General features: G+C 31.6%; 1 protein-coding gene and 1 long non-coding RNA gene across 2 annotated transcripts in view; both read right to left on the bottom strand.

Annotated features, from left to right (window-relative positions):
- LOC129230394 (uncharacterized) overlaps positions 1 to 14373 on the bottom strand; it is a 28567-nt gene extending 14194 nt beyond the window's left edge. Inside the window, exon 1 of the long non-coding RNA XR_008581152.1 lies at positions 14178 to 14373. This is a non-coding gene — a long non-coding RNA (uncharacterized LOC129230394). The remainder of the gene's footprint in view (positions 1 to 14177) is intronic.
- Positions 1 to 25066, bottom strand: part of LOC129225323 (troponin T, skeletal muscle-like) — a 92588-nt gene that overhangs the window by 37065 nt on the left and 30457 nt on the right. The gene's annotated exons all lie outside the window — the stretch shown is intronic.

The raw sequence follows: 25066 nt of genomic DNA, 5'->3' as shown, positions 1-25066 counted from the left end.
AGAATTGCGTATTGTTAGTGTTAATTGTGTATTAAAGAAATTGCCAATGCTGGTGAGTTTTAAGATTTTTTATAAACACAAATAAAGAAAGTAAAAAAATAATAAAAGTAAATATATAAATGAAATAAATTGAAAATATAGCGATTTCTGGAATTACGGAGTCTCAGGTAAATCTCCGCATTTCCCATCTGAAAGTAAGGTACTGGGATAGGGGCTCTTGACCCTTACGTTACTGCGAACCGTATTAATTGCTGATAATCGTTAAAAATTTGCTCTTTAGTTCCCCACTACCTAGTTGCTTTCTCTTGACCAAAAGTTATAGGGTACAGCGGGTACGGCCTTAGATATTACCTTTAAAATGTTCAACTGGCTATGTTTTTTTTTCTGGAAATTTATTTGAGACTAGTAGTTTCGGACATATATTTGCTAACTTTAATAGGGATGCTAAAAGCCTCAGGAAACTCCGCCTACTCCCTAATCGATCTGAAAGTAGTTCCATACCCCCAAATTAAATTTCAGTTAAGCATATTATGATTAATATTAATTAAAATCATTTGAACTTTTTATTTAATTTATTTTCTTATTTATTTTAAGAGGAATTTTCTTACAGCGGGCCCCCATTGGGCTTTTTTGCTGTAATTGGCTTAAGGCCGGCTCTGAGTGCAGGTTATCTCTAAATTTTAAATTTTGGCACTTACATCCTTTTGATTCTCACTACCTCATATGTGGTTTTTGTATTTGATTCTAAGATTTCACTCACACACCGATACTCACATATTGACTGACCGTCACAAACACACATTTTCTTGTCTCACAAAACCCTGCTTCACTTTTTTTTTTCAATGCTTATTTATTTATTTTTAATTATTTGCTCTCTTTCTTACATTTTTTTTTTAATTCTTGAGGGGATGGCTATTTTTATGATTGCATTAAGCATTCTTTTTCGGGTGTTTTTTCTATTTAATCGAAAAAGAATGCTTAAAACAAAAATAATTTTATATTGGGCTCCATGTTGCTAATGGAATGCCTCCGACATCTTTAACAACGTACATAAAGCTACTTCCTTTAAAATAAGTTAAATTCGCATCTTAAGAGAAAATTTTGTTTACTAGTATATTAATATTCTCTTTGCGTATTACGTTTCTTGGGAAGTCATTCATATCGTAGCTCACGTGACTGAAACATAATTAAACGTAAAATATAAATTTACACACGATCAATTTTTAAATCTTATTTTACTCGCTAAATAAATACAGTTCTCTGATTTTTTCTCGTTTAAGAGAATGGAGAGGAGTGTTGAAAACATATTACAAAAGCGACAGAGCTTCAAATATTCTTTGAAATAAAAAAAGAGTCGATTGAAAAAAGAAAAACGATATAAGAAGTACAAGCAACTAGCTGTTTAAAAGATATTTTTTGCGAGGTTAAATCTGTCAAGTCTAACCGATATTTTTTAAAAAAATATTTGCTCACTTACTTACCATCTTTCTTTTCTTCTTTTTTTTTTTTCAATCGAAATATTTTTTTTATTAGTGCATTAAATATTAAACTTTTTTTTTATCAGCCTTAATTTCCATTTTGTTCACCCCAGAATGAATGTTGAGTTTATTTTTGAACCCGACCACACGCCTAGAAACGTACAGGCACCCGAAAAATCCATTTTGACGATCCCCGAGTTAATTACAAAGAGTTTTCTCGTGACGTCTGTATGTACGTATGTATGTGCGTATGTGTGTATGTGTGTATGAATGTCGCATAACTTAAGAACGGAAAAGTTGAAATTTTTTTAAGAAAGTTAAAATTTGGTACTTAGACTCCTAGTGGGGTCTAGTTGTGCACCTCCCTTTTTGGTTGCATTCAGATGCTCCAAAGAGAATCTTTTGACCCTTTTTTAAGGGGAAATCATCGTTAATTTCGATGTAAACTCAAGTGGTGTTATAGTTTGACGGACACTTGGCAATATATCGCCAGTCCTTTGGTCGCTAAGTTTTGTCGGCAACTTGGCGACAAAATTGGCAATTTTTTTTTTTATTTATTTATTTATTTTTTAATCTGGTTTCAATTTGGCCACTGTTGGTAATATTTAGAGAGTAAACTATTGAATCACATTAAAACTGCCAATAATGAGAAAATGACATTAATTTGGAGTAAAAGGAAGTCATGTGATGCACACATCAGCTCGTTTTTTTACTAACATGAGAAAGTGCAAGCAAATACTTGCTAACATATTTTTCTTGCAATTCTAAATGCGTCAAGTCTAATTGATAAATGTTAAGAAGTTAAATTGAAAATAAAATTATACATTTGCTAAAGACAGCATTCTGTACACAAAAAAGTTTTTCAAAAATAACAGTTAGAAAACATTTCATTTACTAAATTTCTACTACAAGTCCTATTCTGTTTTTAAATTATTTACATTAATTACTAGCGCAAAATTGTCTATCTTCAACTCTAAATAGTTTTATGAAATACTATTTTTGTTTCTCGAAATTCACTCTAAAGAATTAAGGCAAAAATAACAGATACACTTAAAGTATTATTTCCAGTCCTCCTCTTACTAATAAAAAATATTAAAACTGTCAGCAGTGTGAATAAAAAATCAATAGTCACTAGAACAAACTCATGTTTGAAAGTAATTTCGTGCCATTTGCATACATTAATATTTTTCTCGCGTAACTGGTTTCTTGGAAACTATGTTGCATCGCATATTACTGAATCAAAACTTGGTAAAAAATTTTATTGAATTTCATTAATACAACCGACAAAATATTTTTTTTTTCTTCATCATTGAATCACTCCAATAAACAGATTTCACCTTAATTTTACTATCATTGTTTGAAATGTAAAACTTAAAATCTTAGAACATTTTTTTAAAAAAAGCGTAATTCCTGCTTAGAATTTTGATTCTGAGAAAGTAGCAACAACATTTCATTCTGCCTCAAGTTCTTTTTTCTTGATTTTATATAAGAGCACCATTTCTTTAAACAAAACCTTATCACATAAACGGTTTCCTTGAAATAGTTTTCTTCGATTGGAATACCAATTTTAAGATTTTATAGAAAACATATGTTCAAATGCTGTCTTTTGAAAAGTTTATGGCTTCATGAAGAAAATCAACCAGTATCGTTATTTCACGAAAAAAAAAAACATTTCTTGCCCCGAAATACCAAGCAATGCATTCAGATCGTATTTTGTGAAATACATGTTCTTCGAAGTGCTAGCGATGATAGTACCAAACAAAGCTAGTGAGTGATTTCGAGTTTCCTCACCATCGCATAAAAGCAAATCCAGAAAAGATTTTTCTCTCTTTACAATTCTTGTAAACCCACATGTTTCTTTTATTTTCTTACATACAAACCGAGCGAAAGTAAGCAGAAAGACGCAAGACTCCTCTTTCTTTTCCAGTAAGCATGGGTTAGGATTGCACTCAAACCTGTTTTTATGCGGTGGCTAGGGACCGCAAAATAAAATTGTTTGATACTTCACGAGTAGCTTTAAAAAGTTGTTTTCGCAAAACAGTTATTTATTTTTTTTTTATACGGTGGATAGATACAGCATTGCATAGTCTCACATAGAAGATAACCCAAAAACTTACGAAATTGTAATACTCAAACGAAATCAAAATGAACCATGAGATAATTTTTGCCGAGTACTCGGACAAAATTTCCCGAATAAGGAAATTTTTGGGAGATCACAGTGACTTCCTAATGGGGGTGCCTATGTCGTCACTTGAAGATCGCACTCGTTTTAAAAAATAATTTCGTCAATTGAATCCTAATCTGATTGAAATTTTAATGTACCGCACAAGAAAAAGAAAAATCGCACAAAAAAATCGCATAAAAAAAAGACGGCATAAAAACAGGTTCGGGTGTATTCCTTTCAAAGTGTTTAGCTTTTGCTTTTAAACTTGGTAAACTGTTAACATGTTAAATTGACAATAGTTATTGCGCGGTACATTTCTGAAATAAAATACAATGCACCCGTTTATAGCGAAGCGTACCTGTTCATAGCAAATTTATGGCTATAACGTAATAACTTCGATTCCTCTTCACGTTAAACTGAGTTTTTTAAACTCTTTCTTACGAAAATATCGTTATATCGAAATTTTTATTTGATCCCTTCGACTTCATGAAAACGAACGTGGCTGTATTTTTAGCTTACTTTCCGGTAAAAGTAGAAGGGATAAGAAGAAAAGCAGGAAAGTAGGCTAAATATTTCTTTAAAATATCGCTATAACTGAACAAAAGTCAAAAATAAATTAATTAATTAAAAAATATCAAAAAATTAAAAATTGAGAAGCAAAGAAGTAAATACAAAATTTCCAGATTACTATTTCTCATCTTTAGGATTGATAGGAAATAAAAATACATAACGTTAAGCGCTGTAAATCACCTTTAGGATTTGTGTTCTGGTGGATATCGGCCATAAAATCTTTCTTCTTTATTACCGCATCCTAATGATCAAATATTTTTCAATTAATATGCCTCGTATTACCTAATCTAGAAAACCACCTGTCGTATTTCTTCCCCAGTGCCATACTTGTCTATTTGTATAAAAATAAAAACTCAACGAGTAAGGTCTTATCGCAACCCGTGATTGTAAAAAATATAATTTGGATTCAAAATGTCAAAATTCAAATGATTTTTAATAAATTTATTTTTAAACTTTGCTTCAATTTCTTCTGTGTTGAAATTCCGTTTTTATGAAGTGCACTTTCTGTGCCTAAAATTCAGTGTACATAAAGGGATAGTGAGATGACATGATCAAACCCCGGAGGAAGAGAATCTTGAAGGATGACGGAAGAAACAAATATATATTGTTCTTTTTCCCCAAAATAACTGATCTAAATGCAGACTCTCAGGAAGGGACTTGCGTGGGCAGACTTCTCGATCTTGAAGTAGTTCACTGAGGCCTCAAGGGTGTCGTATGCAGTTTCTGATTATGTGAAGCACCTTGATGAAGAATCTTCTACTTGGCTGCTGGAGGTTTTAATCGCTCATATTTTATCACTCTTAATGATGTTGTATGATTCGTACAGATAAATTCATGTTTCATAAAAATAGTTGAGTATAACTGGGTTTTTAAGTTCAAGATTGCTTAGGACAAGGGTTCCCAAAGTGGGTTTCACAGCACCCTGGGTGTCTTTGGTAGAGGCTAGGGGCTCCTCGAAGGGCTTCGCCGTCCCTATGTGCAGGTCGTGCAACGCACGACGGCGCCAGAGCCGAAAAGGTGTCGAGCTTTACCGATCAAAAATGTACAAATAAAGAGGGGGAGGGGAAACTGTAACCAAAAAATTAAAGTGGAATTTTTCATATGTCTAATGGCGGCGGTGAAATCATACTGCACATTGAAACAATTAATCCGTCTCACTGAGAATTGAAAAGGTAAATTATCGATCTCTTGTGTCTAAATATGCTACTCAAAATCGCAATATTTTACTCTGCAAGCAAGTGACTTTAATTCTTAAACTATTTGTGTACTAAATTTTAAAAAATAGCTTTGCAGGAACTATGTAAATATGTTTTAGATATTAAATTCAATGCCTTTTTTAACGGCTCCGTATTTTATAATTTTTGATTTTACCGGAAATGATTTCAGCTTCAGATTTTAAGGGGGAATATCCTCTACTTCAATTTAGAAATTATTTCAGCTCTCAACTGTCATGTTTTGACTGGCATAAAACTTTGAATAATTATTTATCAATTACATTAGAGAGATATTTAGAGCGGTGTTAACTTTGATATTTAAAATATTTTCTTTTCCCAACACATACGCACGAGCATATCAAAGGCAGGGTTAGTCAAACCGAGCTCAGCCCGAAGAAACCCGCCCGGCTTTTTTTCCGGTAGGAATACTTGAAAAAATCTACTATCTCGGTAAAGTGGGGTTTTCACAATTTTCTACATTTTGAAACATTTTCTTCAGAAACAAACTAAATATTGATCAATACGAAGTCCAGATATAGACATCTTGCTTTCTGGATAGTATACCAAATATTAGAAGTTTTAGATGCATAATATCAGTTTCCCATTTTTTAAAGTACTTATTAGATTGAAATAGGCAATAATTATTTGAACAAAATCAAAAGATTTTTTTTTAATTGTTGGATTAATTTGCTTCGATTAGCTGAAACTGGTCATCTCTTTTTTACCAACAGCTCAATGCAAGGTTTCCAAGAGAAAAAGTCAGATTTCAAAAGTCAGTTTCCATCACCCCTCCCTTACAACCGCCCTTACTCGACATAACTTTGAGATATGAAGCAAAAACGTACACTGTGCTCCAAAATTAAAAATTTGCAGATTGTTTTTCTTTTGATGAATTAAATGCTAAACGTGTTTTTATCCCATTTTTCATTTGTCTACAAAATCTTATTCCAGGTTTTAACTACATTTTGCATGAACATTACTGCATGAAGGCGCTCAAAATACGTTTGCACGATGGCGCCAATCAGGTTTGGCGCGGGCTTGGTTCCTCAAAGTGGCACAGTATCGGATCTTTGCTGCTCTCGAAAGAAAATTTAATAGTAACTTATCAAAACCTCACCCGGCTTCAAATATTTTAAATATTTCAATAAAAAAATAACAAGAGAGGGATGCTGTCGTTCTACACTAAGTGTCTCAAAAAGACCTTTCAACAAGCAAATATTGCGTGGGAAACATCTTACTGTGTAATTAATTGCATACTTTCTGCTTTTCCCCACAAAAACCGTACAAATATGCAAATGTGCTGATTTTCTCTCTTCTCTTTATATATCTGTATATAGATATACATAATAGATCAACGATTATCAACCGGTGGTCGGGTGGACCTGCACTGGTCCGCAGAAAAATTTCACCGGCCCTCAGAGATTTTAAATCCTCTACGTTAAAAAATGTTCTTTACTCAAAAAAATAAATAAATAAATATGAACAAAAAAATAATAGTGTGTAACACTATCTTATACGATGTTTTTTACATTAACTCTCGTAATCCTCTATAGGATTTCACAAGCGTTTGTTTACTCATGTACAATTATTACAATTACCCTTTTTTACTATTTACGCTTAAAAAATTAATGCTTTAACAACAATAAAAGTTTTATTATTTATTATTACTTTGTAAAAAAAAAACACATTATTGGTGGCTAAATGTTTTAAAATTTTTAACAATCAATTCAATTTGCGAGTCGACGGGAAAAAAAAAGAAAAAAAAAATCCTCGCTGGTCTGCGATTTTTTTTTTCAAAAGCTTTTTCCTGTCCTCGAGAAAAATAAAGTTTGATAAACGCTGTAACAGATAAGTAATGTTGCGTTGCCATGAGAAATTTCCAGTTCTTCAAAAGGTGCCGCGACCAGGAAAAGTTCAGGAGCAATTTAGGAACAATTTGAAAACATCAGAGCAAGCATAAAAACTTTTTTTCATTCAACAACTCCAATGCGATATTTTGCATCTAACTCATCCCGAAAACATAGATATAAAAGTGTTTCTTTATGGCCTAAAGTTCAGAGAATTTATAAGATATCCACAAAACCGCAGTAAATATTATGTACTTTTTCGGACGAGAAGACAAAGCGTAAATCTTCTTGACTTCTTGACATAGGAAGTCACATTAAGATTCAACTTTCTCTAACAGGTGCAAATACAAGATCTTGTATGTAACTTGCAAATTTAAATCTTTTACTCACACGGGGAGGCGACTTAAGACTTGGGTGACAATATCTTGTCAACCTTGGTTGTCAGCTTATAATAGTCCCAGGTGTCCACATAGACATACGCGAAGGTAGACTTCAGCAATATATCTCCAGAACTTAAAGCCCTAAAGAGTGTGTCCCCTAGGGTGTGACCAAACGGAATGGCTTCCGGGGAATATTTCAAATATTCTGGTACCTGTCACGACCTTTGACAAACAGACATCTCAAAGGATATATATATATATATATATATATATATATATATATATATATATATATATATATATATATATATATATATATATATATATATATATATATATATATATATATATATATATATATATATATATATATATATATATATATATATATGTGTGTGTGTGTGTGTGTGTGTGTGTATAATATTGCTTAGCACTCCCCCCCCCCCCATGCGTCAAATTATTAAGTTGACTCTATAACACCCCCTCCCGTCCAAACACACTCGGGTGTTAAAATGTAAATAAGATGTTAAATGTTAAGAAGGAACAGGAGTAATTTTAACAAAGTTACGCTTCTCTTCGGAAAAGGTTTACGAAGCTAACAAAACAGATAATAATATTGGATTTTTTTATATTTTGCATCTTTTTATGTTATAATACTGCACATAAACTACACGCAAAATTTAACTAATGCATTTAAGAACAAATTAAATTTGAAATTTGCTTACCGAAATCCGTGCCTTCGGAAATAATAATAAGAGATTACGTTTTCTTTGTCGTTTGTTTTTTATTTCTTAATTTTATTTATTTATTTATTTATTTGTTTTTGAGAGAGGGAGATTGATTTTTTTATTGGTTATTGTCGTTTGTGTGGATATCTTATAAATCCTTTAAACTCCTTTAAACCAATGCTTTTGGTTTGAGTTAGCTACGAAATTTTAGATTTCTTTCTTCTCCAGCTGCATTGTAGTTGCTGCTTGAAAAATTTTTTTATGGATGATGTGATGTTTTTAAATTGTTCTAATATATGAACCATTTGTAAGATATAAGAATGCTTAATTGAAACACTCCTATGTGCTACACGAGCTTACTCTTTCTTTGTCTACGATAACGCATACAATCCTGCTTTTCTTCAAATCTATCATTAGCTATATTTGTAAACACAACCTTCTTTTGTCAGGGAGTTTGTCATTCGTTTTCTTGGGTATGATAGCATATCTATTTCCGTTGCAATTAGTTTGCTTGAAAGAAGCCGATACGTGCCCCAGGGTAATAGGGGAAATTTAATTTTATTTATATTTATTTTCAGTGACGAATTTACGGGTTTGGGGGCCCATCGCAAGTCATTTTTAGGGACCCTTTTAAGTATCACAGAATGATCCCTCACATTTCCCGATATTTGCAACAAGATAAATCCACCTTTTTTTTTTTTTTTTTTTTTGTGTGTGATTTGGAGAATTACTTTTTTGGTTTTGAAGATTTCCAATAAGTACAAAATTGTGTTTAAGTGGAGACAGTACTCTAAATACTTTCAAAAATTAGATTTTTTGATTTTTATGTATTTTGAAACTTCATTTCAATACCTTTTTAATGCTACAAACTTCTTGATCGTGCTCATATTAGAATTAAGTTAAAATAAGTTTTAAAAAAACTGCAAACCTATTTTGATAAGGTATGATTTTCCCCTTTAAATTTTAATACCTCAAAATCGTATTTTTGAAACCAAATGTTCCTTTTTCTCAAAACCTAAATTGTGTTAGGCTTTGAAATTTTTACCACCAATTCCATACATCTAATTGCATATAATGAAGTACATTTTTTCTCATATTCGAAGAACATATTTTATAGAGCTGATTTCGTGGTGCAAAATGGCAAAAATACAGTGACATACACATTACAATTAAATTTCATTAAAAAAACACTCAGCTTTTTTTCTGTAAAATTTTTCTTCAGTATAGAAATAAGAGTCTACTTAAGGTACAGAAAAAATTTCATAGTTGTATCTTTAATAGATTTTCAGAAAAAGGTACACGAATCTGTGCAAATTAACATTGACGGTATAGGGGGTACTGACTCCCCTTAAGCAGAGTTCAGTTGACAAAAAAAAAGATAGTTCACTTAGGCTTCGGGAAAGCTGTAATAAGGGGAAAATACCCCTAACGTCATAAATGCATACACTTAAAAAAAACTGCACACGCGTGTTTCAGGGTTGCAATGCAGCAGATGTGAGCTTATGGATGAGAAAACATCAGACGAAAAATATTTTTCATTGCAAACGGAATTCCAGGTAAATTCGGAACACATGTCTCCAATTTCGTTTTTTCTACGTTTTTGTGCATTTATGATACGTTTTATTATTTTTTTAATTCTTGTAATAGTTTGTTCGCAGTGCTTGAACCATTTTCGAATATGAAATCAGTAATTTCAATTTCAAAGGCATTAATTGATGTCACATTACTACAAAGTTGAGATGATGTAGAATTTCAAACTCAACTCCTATTGTTGCAGGTTTCAACACAATGAAAAATTACTTAAGAAACTACACAGCCCAAATGCAATTTATTTAACTACTTAAGTAATAAGAGCTTTTTTACCAAAAGAAATTGCAAAATTAGTTGAGAATATTTGTTTGCTACTCTACAGTGAAGGTCATAAGGTCAGTTTAGTTGCATTAATGCAATGTCTAAAATTTTAGAGAAATTATGATGCTCCTGTTATTACTATTGCTTTTTCCTGTTTATTAAATAAAATTCTTTGTTAAAATGGGCCAGAAAAGATTTTTTTTACGATTTCCCGTTAATTCGAAGGAAAGACAAAATGGAAAGAAAACCTTAGTTGTAGTCTTCAAAGTATTTTTGTTTAAAAAAAAGTCAACGCGTCATGATGAAGATCTCAATACTAATAAATCAAAATCACACAGTTCAATTTTAAAAAGACGAAATAATTGTGGGATATAATTGTTGAAATTGAATTTCTTAACAAAAGTCTCACTGACTATGTTTTGTCATATCCTAATCTTAAACTTCCGGCAACAATAAAAATTGTCATCGAGACTCTGCTAAACATCTCAGTTCATAAAATGAGAACTCAGGTTAAAAGTTTACTTCGTTAATTTTTTCTAGTTCGATGTTTGGCTTTTTCCAGAGCTCGAAAAGGAGCAGTGTCATTTTAGAACAGGGTATTGGTAATGCGATTTTGCAGAAAATTAACAAGCTGTTTCAAAAAGTTTTTTTTTTTTTTTGAAAAATAAACAAACAATTAACTCATTAGGAATAAATCCCAATGAGGATGGTCCATAGTACTTCCATAACAATTAACTCATTAGGAATAAATCCCAATGAGGATGGTCCATAGTACTTCCATGTATTTTTTTTTCGTTATTGGGAGATGTTCTTGAAACATAAAAAGGACTATGACAAGGAATTACCCCAGTATCGTTCAAGAAATTTCCAGGCGGACTCCAATTTTTGTTTTCCATACAACATTATTCGTTTTGTAACTAACTAAAACAATTCTTTTCGATTAAAAAAATCGATAATAAAATAATTTCTTTTTTAAAATAATGATTTCTTTCGCTTGAGAATATGGCGACAAAAAATGAATGATGTAACTATATTTGGCAAAAATCAAATTAAATTTTAATAAAAGAAGTACGAACTGCGTAAATAATTACAAAGTTGTGTAAATAAATTTCAAAGTGCGTTGACATAAGTAAAATAGTGCATGGTTAAATTGATAACTTTATATTTTTCATGATTGATTTGTATACCATTAGTTGATCATTTGTTTATTCTATTGCTCGGTGTATTATTTGGTTTTACAATGTAAAATTATGGGCACACTTTAATTTAATTCAAAACAAAAACTAACTCGTATTATTTATGCCCGGTTTAATTATTGTAAACATGACTTGTGTAATAGAAACATGCCTTTGTAGTTCATGTCTTGTACTCTCTCTTCTTTTTTTAGCTCTATTTTTCGACAATGATAAAAATGTTTTCCCCTTTCAGAGCTTTATTACGTCCTAAAAGAAATGTTTATTCAAACCTAAAACTAATACCTTTCTATGAAACAAGAAAATTAGTTTTACTACAAACTTTCATTTGTTTAATGGAAGAGAAAAAATCTTAACTGATGGAAAGAGCTTAGCCGTATTTGTAAGTAATGAGACGTACATTAATGATGCATTGAGAAACAAGTATTTCTTTGTATTGTATTTAAGAAAAAGTAAGAATAATTTGAAGCTCAAAACAGTGAGTTGCTTCAGAACCCCAAGTACTGGTTTGAAGAAAAAAAAGAATAAAAATTTTTTCCTGTTAGTTTCTTGAACTTTAGTTGAAAAAATCTACAAAAAAAAATTTTTTTTTCATTCAAGCATTGACTCAATTTCCTATCATTAAAAAGTGAGATTTATTCTAAAGTTAAACTTTTTATGCGAGTGCTTTGAAATCCTGATTATCAAACTTTTTGTGTGTTCTTTAGTTGTTGCCAAAAGCAATGAAAGTAATAACAATTATAAAGTTAGTTTTGTCAGTAAATTAAACAAATTAATTTCAAGGCTGAACCTAAGCAACCATATGTATGTGGATTTTGGGCAGTTTAAAATTTTCAAATAATGCAGGTTTTCGAAGATTATTTTGATTCAAGTCAAATTAATTTAAAAGCGCAATCCTCATTGCTTATGTTTAGCTTTGAAATAAGTTTGTTAACTTTTTTCACAAAATTAACCTTATAGTGACCATTGTTTTTCTCTCTTTTTTTTTTTTTTTTTGAAACAATTAAAAAACAGTTTTGTGTGTTGTTTAGTTTTCCAGTTGTTTATAATCTGTTCTCTTCATTAAAACATGCAATCTTGTTGCGATAGGCTTAATCTAGGCGCTTGAAGAACAACAACGTGGCATGGAAGAAAACGTTCGTGTGAAAGGACAGTTAAGAATTAAAAAAAAGTTTAAAAGGTTTCCTTTTTTCGTGTGTCTTTACGACACACAATTTTCTCTTTAATTTTATGGTATTTATTCATGATTTATTTATTTTTATTTATTTATTTGTTTTTTAGTTTTCTACGCATTTCAAATAATTTATTTTCTCTTGATTTATTTGATAGCAGTGTAATACATTTATGTAAGTCTAAAAGAAAGTATTTCAAGTAATATCTCAAACAAATTATCTACAAGTATACTTTTTATGTGCCAACTACTTTCAAATTCTTTGATAATCAGATTAGCACATTTTTAATTCTTGTCATTAAAGAAGAAAACATTCAAAAGGGGCAGACATTTGCGGAAACGGAAATATTTGCGGGATATGGAAGAAACCCAAGTGCTGTTATTTAAAATATAAATCACAACCTAAAAATGGTACCCATGTAGCTAGTCATTACTTCAGTAGTATATGCTCCATTACATTAATCAGAATACAATGCTCAAAAATATGATTGGCTTTTAAATATCATTTTAAATCTCTATTAGTATTTTTAATTGCAGATAAATTAATAAAATTACCATTACATTTTTTATACTTATTATGTTTAGATATATCAGAAATAAATTTGAAAAGATTCCTACAGCTGTATGAATTAGAACAAAAATTTTACCACTTCATTTATAGAGCGATATATATATATATATATATATATATATATATATATATATATATATATATATATATATATATATATATATATATATATATATATGCTATGCCTTGATACACTTAAGCAGTAGTTTATTCAAGTGCGTTTTTAAAATGCATGTACAGGTTGTGGTTTTGTTAAGAGAGAACTTTGGTACCATCTTCAAGATTTGCTTATTCAATAAAAACATTGTCCCTGTCTTTCAGGTTATGCACATTGAAATACTTAAAGAAAATCAATCATTAACACGGGCAGAAAAATTAATGTATGCATTGAACTTTTAAACTTGATTAATGAATGAATGCATGTTTAAAAGGAATGTTAAATTATTTAAGAACGCAACGTATATAAAGACCGTGTTTTGATATACCAAAAAAAAATGTAATTAAGGGAAAAAAAAGATTGGAAAAGTACTTGTATGAAATTGAACTCTTATTACTTATTTTGTGTATGTAACAATCAGATATCCAGATTTAATTATGTCATACTACAAGAAAACTTTTAATTTTTCTAGAATTATACCAGTTCACGTTTTCAGATTAAATTGTTTCTAACATCACACAATGATGCACGTCAAAAATGTAGATGAATTGTTATAAACCTTAGCACCTAATCTGAAAGGAAAATTTAAAAATTTATGACTTCATATATGCTAACTGCATGCGATATGAGATATCTGCCAATTTTTACTAAAAATGAAATATTCTTTTAAAAAATTTTGCATTTACTATGACATCGAATAGTATAACACATAAAACAACTTAAACAGGATTTATTAGATAATAGATCTATTGTTAAGTTCAGAAACTTAAAAATTTTAAGATACTCATATCTAAAAAATATACCATCTTAAACGTTTCAAATATATTTTTTAATTATAAACACTAAAATTTACCTTTTTTAAACTGATATCTCCCCTTTAAGTAGTAAATAAATGAGGTGACGCTCCCTGAAAAATTCAGAAGTCCGTATGTTTTCTGAATCTTTGGGATTGTAAAGTGCGCTCACAAACACCGATATTTAAAAGCACAAGCAAAAGGCCTCATTCAGAAGAATCACAAATCGCGCCAATCTGTATCACAGCGTCCCCTCACGGCGGAGCATTAAACGATTGGTTGGTTAATCTTGTTAGCATTGATGTCTCGATTTGTTTTTGAAGCTATATTTCACACTAGGAGAGTGGGTGTTTTGAGATCTTTTTTTCACACCTTCTTTGGAGGTCCTTCCCCCTTTTTTTTCATTTTTTTTCTCTCTGTAGTCGTTTGTGTTCTTCATTTTTTGGTTCGAATAAATGTTTGTACTGGGGTGCCCGGAACTAAAATTTTTAGGAGAGTGAAAAGTCTGAATTTGCCAAATGGAACTCGAAGTTTTGCCGAATGATGATAGTTTTGTCGAATGAATCTCCAAATTTAGCCGAATGATGATAATTTTGTCAAAAAGAACTCCAAGTTCCGCCGAATGATGATGCTTTTGCTGAATAGAATTTAAAAGTTTGCCAAAAGATGATAACTTTGCGAATAGAGCTGCAAATGTTTCCTAATGATGATAGTTTTGCAGAATCGTCATACAAAGTTTGCCAAATAAGAAAATTTTTGGAAAGTCACAGTGGTCACCTGTGATATATCATCGGGGAGCCCCTGTGGAAGTTTCGATATTTTCATGATATTCTTAAGCTTGAAATGTTCATTACAGAGGAATATGGCATTTCTCTGTCAGAGAGATATTTCTTTGATTATAGTGTAGAGTTGGACATTATCGTTCTTTTTAAAGATCCTTTCATCAGAGGATCGTTCATTCTTTTGATCTGTTCATTCAACTCATTCATTTGAACGACTTATTTCATTTAAAAAAGTTTCAATTGCTCTCTTTGCCTACATACTCACGTACATTCGATATGTTTCATCAAATCAGTTATATTCTTTGAAGGAGATATAGCTAAAATTATCTAAAAGTAAAGAAAATAATGCTTGTGAAAAATGATTAAAAGAAAACTTCCATCATGTTTAGAGGTATAAAGCAATTATAGTTCATTTTGTAAGATATTTCTCAGTTGCCAAACGGTAAGATATGTTTTCTGTTCAAAAATCGTAGGTTCCATATATATCGGAAGCTCAGCCGAAATACCGAATAACTTGATTTAAAAAATAAAAAAAATAATCACCTAAATATTAGAAAGCTTTGAAATCTTTCTACAGTACCGGTGTGAACAGAAAAAAAAACCTCAACACTTTTTTTAATGAGGAATACAGCAATAATTCTTTTTGGAAATGTCTGGATATTGAGTGTAAAATAAGAGACTTGGAGGTCGCTAAGCAAGTTAAAAATAAAGTCAAATCAATGTAGATGGTAGTTGATAGGGAAGGGATGTTACAAAAGACAAAAGAATCGCCAGATAAGTGATTAAAGGTATTTTTAGAAATAATTTTGTTGACAGAAAGCGTGAGAAAGATTTTAGCAGGTGCGTTTGACAGAAAGTGTAATGTCCAAACATTTTGTTAGAAGCCCAAACAAGTCACACAAAACATTACTAAAGGATTCATTAGATAATAGTAGAAAGTAAAAAGTTTAGAAATGAATATAGTGTACTGTTCAGAGAAAAAGGAAATTTGAGATTCATTGAGAGTTAAAAATTTAAAGATGAATGTACCTTTAAAAACAAATGCGATTTTATAACAAGTTCATCAATGCAATGTTCCACACTGCTCACCGTTCAAAAGAACTGTCGTTCATTTTTTAAGTGAATGAATGGATTCGTTTGTTTTAAGGATTTGCTCTTTTTGACCCGTTCGGTTCATGAACGACACTTCCATAGAAAGTAGCTATCTTTACGCCTCGCTTATCTGTATTATTATGAATATTCAATTCTGATGTCTTTAATTAATCTTTATATTTTTGATGATGTTTCAACTTTTTTTTTTCTCTTAAACTTTGTTTGAATGACCGTTTGCATCTAGTTTGGGTATTTGAAACTCTTCACGATATTCTTATTTTTTAGTTATTTATTACACAGTACTTATGCACTTATTAGTTTGAGAATTCATAATTTTACCGAAGGCTTATCAGTGCTATCAAAATCATGCAATTACATTTTAACGCTTCTTAAGCTCTCTTCTTTTTTTTCCTTTCTTTCAATTTAATGAGTTAGAACCATGAATCGCACAATATTTTTTTTTATTGAAAACAGAGTTAGTTTTTGTGTTTTAGAGTTATCAAAAGATCACCATTAAGTTCAAACCGCTATTGCCTTATGTCTAGGATTCGACAAACCCCTGATGACAATAAGAAATACCTTTTCAGCTAGTTACATCAGAACAAGAATCTTTCAGACGCATTTGTTTGTATTGTACGATTTAGAATTTTTATTGGTATGTACCTACTGCTTAAGTCATCGATTGCAGTTAAAAAAAATGTATTAACTAAATTTAAATGCAAATACTTTTTTTGAGACAAAGAAATGAATATCAATGGATATATATAGTCAAATCCAGTTACTGTGATCTTCACGGGACCACAAAATTTTTTCGCTGTAATGGAAATTTCGTTGTAATGGAACTCAGGCAACTTAATGGCTTTTTAAACGGGACTGTACATTTAGTTTGTCGAAACGGATATTTTGTTTTGTTGGTGTTCGCTGCAGTGAGATTCTATTATTTTATTTAAAGAACAGAACTTGATTGGAATAACATTAGTAATGGCTGTGAACTTCTGCCTTTTGTGCGATTGACAAAGAAAAACATTTATCGTTTTCAATGAAATTCGCAAACATTAAATGAATTTAATAACATAATGGGTGATTCAAAAGGTGCAGACTTTTATCTTACCCAAAAGCATTAAAATATGTCAAATCTCAAAAAAAGATTAACGTACTTGAAAGTGAAAATGTCGAAAAGTTAACTTTACTAGTCCTACGGAGAAACTAAAAGTCAATATAGATCCCGAACTTAAAGAATTGCTTCAAACAAACTTCGTCGGAAATAGCTCTTGACGACCAACTCTCGACTCCGACACCTAGGATTTTAGAGCCGTTGACTCCAACTCCAGTATCTCAATATTAGCTGGACTCTGACTCTGACTCCTTAGCTTTGGCAAAAATTTAGACACGGAGGGAAAATAATTGACTTCGACTCCGACTCTGACACCGCAAACATTGGCAGAATTACGAGCTTAGAGGGAAAATTACCGACTAGTCTTTGAAGTTAAAACCTTCGGCTCAAAACTCTGACACCTTTACCCCGAAAGCATATCGACTCCGACTCCGAATTCAGCCCTATTTTTTACGGTGAAATAATAATTGTTGATATTATTTATCTTTATTTTCACTCGAAAGTTTTAATTTATGTATTCTGTTTTTGGCAGTGGTGAATGAAGTAAAAATTGGAGTCCTTTATGTTTTAACAGTAAGAGTTGAGTAGATTATTTTTTTTTTTTCATGATGAAAATTACTTTGTTCAGTTTACATTATTTTTCATAAACTTTTTAAAGAAAATTTATTAATTTTTTATTTAAATTAAATTCTTTAAACAAATATAACCGAAATCCGAATAGGAAATAATCTGATTTATAATAATAAGGTAATAGTAATATGAACTATATAACTAAGAAAAATAATAAATAAATTTGGATAATTGGGGTAAGGGACAGAAAATGGCGTAGATAATTTGGAAAAAAAATAGAGTTTAGTAATGAAACATATGGATTTGTTTTTGACTACTCGGTTTCTCGGCGACTAGCACGGCAAAAGATAACCACAAATGTATTCCTATTGTAGTGAAGTATAACGCCAGCTAAGAAAGATAAATTTAGTGAACATTGTAAAAATGTATTTAAAAAACATATAAAATAAACTAAACACACTCTTTTTCGCAACTCATTGAAATGTCGAAAATTACTGTAAACATTCGTATATTCTATCTGCTGAATTAAACTCGCAGCTTTTAAATTCGTGTAGATTTGCATGCCAAACGTTCTTTCTGGGAAGCACTTTTCGCTTGCTGCAGCTCTAGAAACCACAAAATATAAAAAGCGGTTTTTGAAACAAGCAGCAGCAAAAGAAAAAGCATTGATACACGTCTTCATTTTATGCACATGAACTGATGAGCGCAAATAATCTCACTAAATTCAGTTAATGATTTATTAAATGTTGTGTATTTGTAACCGCATGATTGAACGAAAGGTCAGAGTGGTATTAAATATCCATTGTTACTTTATTGTGTTCTGTTTTTCAAAAACACATTTTATTTTTGATCGCTTCAGTAGCAACTTCATTTAAAATTTGTAAACAAAGATTGAAAAAAAACAAAAAAAACAATGGTTTTAAGAAGAATTACGAGTTTTCTTTAGCACTAACCAAATGTTTAGAATCCTCAAACTAGTTATTATATTCAATATATTGCTTTTGTCCCCTGAACTATTTTTGGAGCACTTAACGCTCCATACTATTATTCTAGATACTGCTCATTTTCATGTAGTATGTCCTATTGTCTTTTTTTTAAAGTATTATCTTAGGGGACGTTCGCAAATAATGCCCCACTTTTAAGAGGGCTGGAGGGGGGGGGGAGGTTCTTGAAGTTGAGAGTTTTTTTTACAAGAGAAGTGCATTAAAACGTTGAAAAAGTTGTGACATCCTTAACCATTAAGTGGCATCTTTTTCTCTTTTATTTTTAACCCTTCAAGCCAAAAAAAAAATGCATTGTCGGATATTGTCTCGCACAGAAGCTCACGTCTTCTGCATTGACAAACAGGTTCTTTGTCTCCCCCCACCCCCGTAACGTCCGCATATGCAATTATTTGGAATATTATGTGTTTCTTTAAGGTTGTTTCCCCTGTTTATTTTAAGAGCAAAAGTATTGTTCGATTTCTTTTCCCAAAAGATTTTTTCGTTACAACCAAAATGACTTGTTCATAAAATACAAGGTATCCTGTGTAAGTTTACCGTTTACTGCACAGTATTTTAATATCAAGTTCGCAAAGTGGTCAACTGATATAGGTTGATATGTGGGATATAAGACTAATTCCATACCTGGTAAAAGTGGTAAATTTAGACAGGAAATCAACGAGCAAAATTGGTCAACCATGCTAGTTCTACTGCTTTATTGTCTAGAAAATATGACCAACTATTTGCACAACATAGAAAGCCTTCCACACACACAGTGAAATTCATGACTTACATCTGCTAATTTTCACTCCGTTCTAGTGTTTTTTTTTTTTTTTTTGTATTTTTATTCAGACAATATTAAGCATTCGTATACTATCATTTTTTATCTTATGCATTAACGTCCCCCCCCCCCCCGCATCCTTTCCTTTCCTATTGAATAATTACAGCATTTTTTTTTCTTTCGTGTATTTGGCTCAAAAGTAAGCTCAAAAGTGAATGAGTATTACTACGAAACATTTAAATAATTAATGAGCATTCGTGGTTGGTTGGTTGGTAGGAGCAGAATGACGTCATCCTTCTGTTGAAAGTATTCCCTGTCCGTCCTTCCTTTCGAGGAACATTCTATCCTTTGACAACGCAATCGACAGAGCATCCTCTGAGTGTGTCTGCGAGCGGAGCGAGAAGAGCGGCTAGGGAAAAAGAGACGCATTCCTAACACCGACTTGCCCTCTTTTTTTCTTTTTCTTTTTACTTTTTCTTTCTCTCTTTATTTATTCTCTTCGCTCATTCGAGCTATCGGTACTTCCACTGCCTATTATGGTCACGGAGAAACCCGATAGGTGCGTAGGGGGTCACGTGGGACAGTGACGCAAAAGTTTCCGATTCTTTGCCTGCTCCTCGGGTTTTGTCTGAGGAGGATTTTGTCATTTTATTTTTCCTCTTTTGTTCTGTCATTTCACTTTGCTTCATTTTGAGGAACATTTTTAAAGTATCGGAGTGGATCGCTCGTGCAGTTTAATGAGTGTCGCTAGAACTCTGTTAAAAAGATAGAAACAAGAATTAAGTTTGGTGAAGCAGTAAATTGTGTTTTCTGTTTGAGAGGTCTTTCAGGCAACTTCTGGAAAACCTTCTGGGATATTTTCTAAAAGCAGGCATTTTCAAAGTTACTTAAAGGAAAAAAATTAAAAATCTTAATAAAGTGTAATAAAAAAAATTCTTCATTATTGGGGACCCGTGTTCCTATAACATTTCCAATTTGCCATTTTTTGGCAAAAGGCAGACAGACATAATTTAAAATTAAAATTTTCACAAGGAATGATTTTTTTTCCTGTCTTTTCTTTTTTTATGAATTGAGTTATAAATGAGAAATATTAGGGCCTGACCTTTAGGTTGGCCTTATTTGGCGCACTTAAATTAGTATTTTTTTTAACAGAAGAAACAATATTCATTGTACACAACTTGCTAACTTTATTGTGTATCACTTTTTAGACATGCGGAAATCACGCTTTAAGCAAAATAAAATAAACTTCAGGGGTAGAAAGGTTATTTTAATGCAAAAGAAAAGTATATTTTTGATTAACTGTTGTGACGACACACTTAATGTATAATTATTGCTATGATTATTTCATAACAGTAAATATATATATTTACTACGAAATATATTAATATTTATCAACTTCATAACACATGAAGACTATTTTGTGAAATTTTCACTATTTTTTGTGAAGAAATTAGGCCGCTGACAGCGATCCACTTGGACTTCTCAAAAAAAAAAAAGTTTCATTGCAAAACCTTGTGATATTGCATCATCTAAAATCAAAATACACAGCTTGCTAAATTTAATGTGTATCACTTTTCAGCTTTGCAAAAATTACGCTACAAGCAAAATAAAATAAACTTAAGGGATAGAATAGTTATTTCAATACAATAGAAAAGCATATTTTCAATCAGCTGTTTTGACGACACAGTTAATATATGATCATTGCTATGATTACTTCATAACAAAATGACATCTAATTTAAAAATGTTAAGAAAACAAAGCTTAAGAACTATTAGCGAACACATTTTCAAATAAACATTTACAAGTGGATGATAAAAAAATAACGTATATAAAATTAAAAAAAAAAATCTTGAACTTGAAAAATCTATTATTTTCAATGTGTACTACATTAGTGTACTACATGGGAGACTTAAATATTGCCTGACAGCAAAAATTTCTATTCAATGCCAATTATACTAATCAGCATCAGAAATGTATCCTGCTCAAAAATAGCTAATTCTGAAGCATTTTGCCTCGCTTAAATCACCATATAAAGTTGAAATGAGCTCTAGTTTTCAAGATACAGAGGCAACTAAGGTAGTGAAATCTCACTAATACACTCCTTTCCTGGCAGATAGAAGCACCCCCAATGGACATGACAACATCTAAACATGAACAGTTGGTTCGGACAGAAAATCTCACTACGTGAAACTAAAATGGACTTCAAGAAATATAAATTCTGGGAAGAGAAATGCTCAAAATGAGCCTCTAGTAGAGCCACTCATTTCTGCTTCCAACTATGTTCATTTTGCTGAGAATAATAAAGAAATCTGTGAACAAAAATGGTTTTCCCATATCTTAGATGGAAATTTCCAAGCTATATTGAAACTAGGGTTAATTAGAGAGTTTGTAAGAGTCCTTCAAATACGCGAAATTATGAAAATCATTGCTTTTGAAAAAAATAAATTGAAAGGTAAGAAAAAAAGCATCTAAAAAGCCTTTAAGGGTGCATTACAAGAATTTCTAAGCAGCAGAGAAGATGAGAACTAAAAACAATAGATCAAAAAATCCCTGCAGAAGTTCTGTGACCATTGATGAATGATATGTCTATGAAATTATTTTGTTCACTCGTTCCAAGATAGTTTCCTTAAAAACTGAAGCTATGAGTGATGATTATGAGGAAAGTTTTCACCAAGATATCTTTACAATAGAACGCAGGTATCAGGGTCATATGGCTGAGTTAATGCTCTCCAAATTCTTATGAACTATTTAAAAGATGGTCCTTCTTTGACGTACAAAAAGCAATCGAAGATGAAGCGTTTGCTGCAATAGGCCAAAAGCGAACCACTGCTTTTGGAAAAATAAACATAGTAATAAAACAGGACCTATTTAACAGCATTTATTGCGCAGGGTTTTTCCCCCTTTTTTAAACTTACTTTCAAATCAATGTGTGGTTGTTGTGCATCTTTCACCAGTGGGCTTTTGTGTATCTTGAAACAAGAGATAATAAAAAAAATCCACTACCATATTCGTTTTTCTCGACCTAAAATTAGTTTTAAAACCAGGATGCAGACAAAAAGTTATTTTTTTGCGTAGTGTTACCTCCTTTATTGTTTATTTTTGTCCACTTAAAAATTTCTTAAAATTAACCTTAAATATTTTTAAAAGTATATGGGAAAAATCAATTTTTTAAATAGAATTATAAATTTCAAGCCTAGTGCGGAATATTTAAATATATTTTTTTTTATTTTAATAAATGTTGTCAGCGATTCATGTAGAGTTAAATGTAGGCTTTCCAGATTTCTTAAATGTTCAACCGGGACAACGGAATGATCCCCCCACCCAAACTTCGCACAAATTCAAGATTGCACTATTGGCTGGCTTTTAGTGTGATTTAGTGGGTAATTATTAAAACTCATAAATAAATGGTTACTATTTAAGAACCTAATCCAGTACCCATAATAAATTACTCAGGCATATATATTTACACATTTTATTTGAAACATGTTAACATTTGTGAGTTACCTAAAAAAGAAGAAACAGTTGAAATGAATAAAAATTTGACCATGATATTCACATGTACTTTTTATTGGCTAGGACTTTTTTCGAAAGTCGATCTCTTTTATTTTATTTTTAACCTTTTTGTAAAAATGTTCACACGCTAATCCGATGTCAATTGTACGCGTCAAGGTGTCAAATGCAAAAGTAATTATACTAAATATCCCATCACAGTCAACTATTTTTAGACTTTTGGTCACATATAATCAATTTTATCATTTTCTGGAACATGAAGTAAACCGGCCGTGACTCTGGGATTTTGTCTGAAAACCGGGACGTCTGGCAAGCCTAGCTATATGGACAGCGTTTTATTATTATGAAATTTCCAGTTTCTAACAGCAGTTATTTTTTTTTTTTTTTAATTTCGATTTGGTCTTAGTGCACTGCTGATGGTTCACACTTTCAGACGCAAGTCGGCACGTGCTGCAGTTGTTCACATTATATGAAAGTTCTTTTTACAATTTTTTGACATAAAATTAAAAATATAAGCGTGTTCGACTTGAAAAATCGTCTTTATTTTTTTGGGAGGACATCCTAATTATATAACATACAGGGTGTTCCGTTTTAACCTGCAAGGCCTTTATTTTCGCAATCGTTAGTCCTAGATGTATACTTTCAGTTGCATAAATGTTCAAAATCAGATACAGAGTTCAGATATTGAGACTTTGAAGTGAAAATAAAAATAAGTAAAAAAAAAATTACATTAATTTGAATTTTTGGCATCTTGAATTCAAATTATGTTTTTCGCAATCACGAGCGTGTATATGCGTGTGTGTGTTTGTGTAGGCGCATGTGTGTGGGTGCATGTGTGTGTAAGTGTATGTATGCATGTGTGTGAGTGAGTGTTGTGTACGCGCGTGTGCGTGTAGGCGTTCTTGTGTGTGTATGTAGACATGTGTGTTTGTGTCTGTGTGCAGGCATGAGTGTGTGTATGTGTGTGTGTGTAGGAGTGTGTGAAGTCGTGTGTTTGTATGTCTGTGAGCGTGCGTGCGTGTAGGACATGGACGCCTCCGACCAGGAGAAGCGGATAGCTCAGGACCGGGGGACAGCCGCGCCTGGAGGACGGCGGGCGGTTGTGCTGCAGAGGCACCCTGGTCCAAGCTGAAAAAGGAACCGGAATTTCAAGGACGGTCAAGTGAGAACAATAAGCAATTGTGATTGCTCAAAAAATACAAAACTGAACTTTTTATACGGGCCTCAGGTCCCCTATTTAGAGAAATAATCTGCATTGAAAAATATTACTGACACAAAAAATTTGACATTTGAACTATCAAACCTCAAGGAGATATTCCATTTCAAAGTTCTAAGGGACCATAGAAAAGATGAGATAGGAACTTATCGCCCTTTCAGAAGAATGACAGGTCGTCAAAGTAAGAAAAACAAGGTATTTATATTTTTCATTGCTATTCAAAAATAAATGCAAATGTTATGCCGTGATATGCAAAAACACACTACAAAACCTCGAACAATTTGAAAAACCACACTCTATACAGACATTTCGTTTAAACACTCGTTAACAGTCATATCTCGGTGAATACTGGTCGTACTAATTTTAACTTTTTTTGTTGGAAATATTTTCAATGGAGATTATTTTCTTAAATATAAGTTACGGGATCTGAGGCCAGTATAAAAAGTTAAATTTTGTATTCTTTGACTTGTTTTTATATTTACTTCAAACTTTCAATATCTCAACCCTGCATCTGATTTTGAACATTTTTGCAATTGGAAGTATACATATAGGACTAACGATTGCCAAAATAAACGTCTTGCAGGTTAAAACAGAACACCCTGTATGTATGTGTATATATATATATATATATATATATATATATATATATGTGTGTGTGTGTGTGTGTGTGTGTGTGTGTGTGTGTGTGTGTGTGTGTGTGTGTGTGTGTGTGTGTGCGTGTGTGTGTGTGTGTGTGTGTGTAGCTTTGTGGTTCGAAATACCACTTAGGAACAGTTAAACACATTTAGTATACTATCGAAATTGGAACCCAAAATGTTAGACCTTATTAATGATCAATTTTTATGCTGCATGTAAGTTATGCGTCAAATTTTCTAGTAATTTTGAGAATTACGTAAATGAGTA

This window comes from Uloborus diversus, chromosome 1 (assembly GCF_026930045.1).
Source record: "Uloborus diversus isolate 005 chromosome 1, Udiv.v.3.1, whole genome shotgun sequence".
In the NCBI taxonomy this organism is placed as follows: domain Eukaryota; kingdom Metazoa; phylum Arthropoda; class Arachnida; order Araneae; family Uloboridae; genus Uloborus; species Uloborus diversus.
This window is presented reverse-complemented; position numbering and strand designations above follow the sequence as displayed.